At 44.7% G+C, this 6,000-nt stretch overlaps 1 non-coding gene across 1 annotated transcript; it reads right to left on the bottom strand.

The window, feature by feature from the left end:
- Positions 1 to 253: 253 nt before the first annotated feature.
- trnaq-uug (transfer RNA glutamine (anticodon UUG)) lies at positions 254 to 325 on the bottom strand. The gene has a single exon. It is a non-coding gene; the product is annotated as a tRNA-Gln (tRNA).
- Between the last annotated feature and the right edge of the window lie 5,675 nt (positions 326 to 6,000).

Raw genomic sequence — 6,000 nt, 5'->3', positions numbered from 1 at the left:
ATATAGATCGGGGAAAACCATTATTTCCAAGAAGGGTTCAACACAGGCACCTTCTCCGTTAAAGCCACGCAGTCGCCACCAGGGGGCCCCAGGCCTCGGTGTTTCAGGAAGGTGAACGCAGCACGCCAACCCGGAGGTCTCGCCACTTCGTCTCCAAGCCTCCCAAGAAGAACGTAAACGGCCCTGATCGCAGACACAGGCCCTCACCCAGGGAGACCACCGCTTTGCCGCCGCTGCCCCAGCCATGGGGCCCAGGTCCCACCGAGACTTGAACTCGGATCGCTGGATTCAAAGTCCAGAGTGCTAACCATTACACCATGGAACCAAGCTTGACGCTCACACTCACGCCAAAGGTTTCTTCTCTACGCACACGTCTCGCTCTGTCGCACGGCCAGGTCCCGAGTGAGCCAAGTTGCGCCCAGAGTGCTGTCTGTGGTGGGTCACTTGCGGCGGGCCTTCCTGGTGACAATGAGATATGCAGTTGCATCTAGGTGTGGTGTCCTGTCCTCTTGGCTTCCTTTGGCAAATATCCAGCCTGGCAAGTGTTGTCTTCCTGAGGAAAGGCAAGCAATGCAATCAAGGAATTCCTGGAACTCTGAGAGATGTTTTTGCTGTTGACGACGTGTCACTTTAGAACAGGACAACATGCATCTCTACTTGACTTGGCACAATCTGTGAGGGTTGGGCCAACACAACTTACGCAATGTGTCCACACATTTGCTCGTGTCTTGAAATACTTGGAATGACCTGTGACCCCATGCCATGCAGAAGTCCACAGCTATGCGTGTCAGCATGCACTGCTCCTCATCCCCAATGTGCCACTTGTAAGAACTGTGTAAAAAGCGACATAGAACGTGATCAGCAAAGAAACACAATTCTCCTGAGAACGGATTTTCTAGGTATCGTCTCACCTGAATGGCAACAGGCTGCTAAAACTATTATCACACGCACATTGCATGTTAAAGTATGTCAGTAAGGGAGTAATTAAAAGGGCAAATGTGTGAAGTGCAAGGAGTGGCCTTTAGTCGCAAGGTAAAAAAGTAGACAGACAAACTAAAAAATGACTTGATACAAATCATTTATTTAGTGCAGACAGACCGCGACCAGACACAATAAACTATTCGCACTCAATATAAATTCACAGCAAAATAGGTTCAGTTCACAATATCCTATAACAAGCTCTATTCAACGAATCGGTTAAACGTTACAAAGGGCATTACACTTGTTGAAAAACAATAGCACACGGATCGAACATGCTATCCTCGCTGTTTTATTCGATTTGATTAGACGACTGAAATGTTTTGTGTGCGGACTGAAAGCACACCTTAGCCGAGCACGATCACAATCTATATCCACAGTTAATTTAAGCAGTATCATATTGTAACCGTTTCAGTTTGTTATCAACCCTTCCGGATCCAAAACCAGGAGTCAGACACCCTTTTCGGTAGACACGCTGTTGACTTCTCACAAGCCCCATCCGCCTTCACAAAGGCAGTGCTAGCAGTGGAAAGAAGGAAGAACTGCAGGAGAAACGCCTGGGGCTATTTAGAGCCCGATTACTCATGTAGCGTTATGTTGGGAACAGAGTCCCTGATAAGAGCATTTGGGCTCTGAGCTGAAGCACTGATCTAAAGAAGACCTCTCCCCCCCCAAAGTTATCAGATTTCCTTAGCTCATCAGCTTGGAACTGGTTTGCATCAAAGTGACAGTTTTGGGGAGGATGGCACCAAGAAGAGGCCAAATAGTTTGGAATTCTGCTATGAGATGTCTGGAGAAAGGGGCCTGTAGGTGATAAAAACTCTTTGAAGTGGACGAGAGCCGAAATCCCGACATAGAGCTACGAACCCGGGCCAACCGGCATTTCCAAAAGATGGCATGGATTGACATCAGTCATAAATCAAGCCCCCCTCCAATAGGACACTGGGGGCTGAAACCGAAATCCAATCTCAAGAACTCAGGAACCAATCACCTATTGATCTGACAGACTATAAGGAACAGCGGACGGTCTTTCTCTCTCTCTCTCTCACCTGAACCAGTAACTCGCTGCCACAGCTCAACCTGTAGCTCTGTTGCCAGAACCGGAACCAGAAACCAACCAAGTCTTTGCCGGCAACAGAAGAGTTAAACTGGGAGAAGGAGATTGAGCCGTACGAAGAATTCTTTTAAAGGACTTTATTAAATAAAGAACTTTACAGACTGCGCTGCCCGCCTGTGCCCACCTGATCAGTGGAGTGAATACAGCTGGACAATTGACTAAGTCGACTGTATACGAAAGTGTCAGTCATTTAAATAGCTATTTGAGTCTTAAGAAACTTGACCCTTGGAACAAACAGGGCCCTGCTTTCCTCAAAGAAGATTTTGTGCACAACCTTGGAGCCTTCAAACCAGTGGAAAATCTGTTTGGAAACGACACTACTTTCGAGAAACCCCAATTTCCAGGTGCATCGACTGAGTGGAAGTTCTTGGACAAAGCCGAACCGGACTGCCTTTGTTCCAAACCACACGGACCTCGTGCCGTGTGCTGTTATCTGAGCCCGAAGCCAGAGAGGCCTCTCTGCGACGAAGTTCAGATAAGTTTAACAGTTTGGAGTTCATGATTCATGACATTTGAGAAATCAATTAGAAATGTTAATCTGTGATTCATAACTCTAGAATGTGTAATATCATTTAGTTTTCTTAAATATAAATGTGTGTTGCATTAAACTGTTTTGTTGATAATTTTAGAAATAAAATCTGTCAACGTCGAGAAATATCTTCTCATTCCTGTTTAACTGTTTAGTCTGAAATTGACACAAGTTAATAGACATTAGATTATTGGTGGCCCTGCCTATCCTAAATCATTGAATAATAATCAGTTAAGGGAAAGTGTGGTAACAAGTAATGATAGGATCTTTCTCGGCACCTAAACGTAAATGAGACTGATATATATATAACGAGAAGTTACCTGACATAAATACTAACCTGCGTAGTTATTTAATGTCTGACTAATAATACTAACGAGAGACTCACCTTCGTCTTACTAACCGGTATTGTAGTCAATGTGTTTATAACCTTTTTTGTTAATCGAATTGTGTTATCATATGAAATCCCATGGTCTTTGATTTGGTCACGGAAGTGATTTGTTGATCTAGAGTTGAATTTTAATTAGTTCTTCCCTTTTGTATAATTAGTGTAGTGCTACATTTAGTCTTTGTTTTGAATAAATTTGACAATTTATATCTTTGGAATTGGTGTGTGCGTCCAATTATTACAGAAATTGAGTTCTACAAGATTCCAGGATTCGTGATAAGGTGACACTATAAATTCACTTCTTTACTTGAAATTTATAAGTGTACCTTACGCTACAATGTTTAACTTGTGAAAATGAGCCTCATTTTAACTGGGCTGAGGAATGTGTGGCTGCTGTTGCAGACTTGCTGGAGTCAGAGGAGGCCCTTCGGGATCAGGGTTGAAAACCACTGCAGGCTATCATAGAAAAAGCTTAATTTTGAAGGATGTTCTGCAGGGTATGATTAAGTCACTTTGAGTGGCTAACTTACGGATAGTGTCATGTTTGGACAGCAGAACTTGTTAACTTGCAAACCGCATCAAAATGGTCTGAAGCTTTCACTTTGAAACAGTTCAAATACTTATTATGGGGCCAAGCAACACATTTGCTGGAAGCCTTTTGTTATTGTTTAGATTTTATTTTCTATTCCTCCAAAACGCATCTTCTCTGAAAATAATGATGCATAGGATGTGTGACCTGCTGTATAAAGTTGTGTTCAGGGTTGTTCAAGAAAAGTGCATTGTTTATATCGTTTGGCCATGTTGGATTGGTCAGAAATAATTTGTGTGCAGTGTAATATATTTTTGTTAAGTAACAGTGTACAAGCAAACTCTCAGTTGAAAATAATTCCTTCTGAAGTTTTTTATTTTATTATTATTTTACTTTTATGGTTGAGTTTTAAGGAGACACTTCTTAGTAGATTTGTGTTCAGTGCAGAACCTTGTAACTCCAATGTCATAAAAAACAAACAAATGAAAAACAATATAGGCAGTCACAGTAACTTGTCAGCTTAAACTGGCTTGGTCAAGCTGCCTCCCTTCTTGAGCTTAAGTTGCTTGACTGGTATACTGGTTTTTCCAGTTTTTCCTCTTTTGTTTCTGGGAGCAACACAGGTGCTTTTGAGTTGCGGGGGTGACTTCAGGATCTCTAGGTAGCACACTGTTTTAGGCAGGCTCCTTTGAGCATCTCCTGGGAGCACACTGACTCATCAAGGCTCAGGAGCTGGACTCCGTTTTTTAGCAGAAGCACCGTCCTCAGATTTGCGAATGCGTTTCTTCCCAGGCACTTTAAAAACCCTGCTGTCCTGACCAGGATCCGTCCCCACTTCCATTCCCGTGTCCCACACACTGCTCAGTGTTGTCTTCACAGTCTCCATCTTTTCAGTCTGGTCACCAGCCCTCTCGCTGCTCACCCCCACTCCACTACCTGATGCCCCATCCTGCTGCTGTATACTGCCATCCAGTCCAGTTAAACGGCTGTCATCCGTACTGTCTGATGCTCCACAAACATTAGCTGACACACCGCTAACACCTGGGACCTCCACAGTCGGCACGGTACCGCCGCGGTCGGAAGTCCTCTCAGCGCCCACACTCTCCTGTACCTGGACCTCCAGACCCTCACTCTCTTCAACAGCCTCCCCCGCAGCCCCTCTTCTCGCCTCCTCTGCCACTTCGGCTGCTCCGCTAGTAGGGCGGCCGGGCTGCTCACCACTCCCCGACCTGGCCTGCTTGGGCTGACCCCCCCGTCGACTGGGACCAGCACCCTCATCCTGATCCTTCTCGGGGCAATGCCTAACAGTGTGGCCTTCATTACCGCAGTTGAAGCACTTCATAGAATCAGATGTGACAAAGACAACATAATCATTGCCATCAACCTTGAACTTAAGCACAATGTTCAGATCCCCATTTATGTCATTCAAAATCATGAATACCTGCCTTCTGAACGAAACAACATGTTTCAACTGCTGTGACTTACACCCCAGCGGTATACGTTTCAAACCCGACATTATCCACCCATGTCTCGCCAGTTCCCTCTCTAATAGGTCGTTTGACAGAAAACGAGGGACATTAGACAAAGTAACTCTCCTGGCCGGAGCTGCTAGTGGGGTGACATTGATCAAAACACCACCGATCACTATACCAGTCTCAACGATACGCGAGACCAACTCAATGCTGCTCAGAAACAGCACAACAGACCCGCTCATACGAGCTGCCGACTTTATATTTTCACAACCGACAACTTGCCCGATCGCCAGAACACACTCCTCCAGGGGCAAAAACTCATCAGAGGTCACTTTAACGCCATGCCGACGTGTTAAAGTCTCGAATAAAAAACTCTGATTCCCCCCCTCCCCGACCCAGCCCCAGACATCCCGATCACTTCGCTGACTGCAGGAGTCAGCTCAGCATGGGGAAACTCTTCAGAAAAACCTCTTACAAAACTGTCAAAGACACATTCAGAAAGAAAGAAAGAAAGAACGAAAAAAGTAGAGGAGAAAAACCACAAACAAACCTGGCAGCAGCAAACATGCACACCTGCACCTCCACACTCACTCCCAACAATCACAGCGGCAGACAGCAAATGTCGATAGTCAATAGTCGATAGATAGATAGATAGATAGATAGATGAGTGAGTGAGTGACAGTGCAGAATCAAATGTCTGGTTGTTACAATAAAAGACATCCTCTTCTATATAGATCGGAGAAAACCAGTGGTATAGGTATCTAGGTATCTAGGTATCATCTCACCTGAATGGCAACAGGCTGCTAAAACTATTATCACACGCACATTGCATGTTAAAGTATGTCAGTAAGGGAGTAATTAAAAGGGCAAATGTGTGAAGTGCAAGGAGTGGCCTTTAGTCGCAAGGTAAAAAAGTAGACAGACAAACTAAAAAATGACTTGATACAAATCATTTATTTAGTGCAGACAGACCGCGACCAGACACAATAA

The sequence above is a fragment of the Amia ocellicauda genome, chromosome 19 (assembly GCF_036373705.1).
Source record: "Amia ocellicauda isolate fAmiCal2 chromosome 19, fAmiCal2.hap1, whole genome shotgun sequence".
NCBI lineage: Eukaryota > Metazoa > Chordata > Actinopteri > Amiiformes > Amiidae > Amia > Amia ocellicauda.
This window is presented reverse-complemented; position numbering and strand designations above follow the sequence as displayed.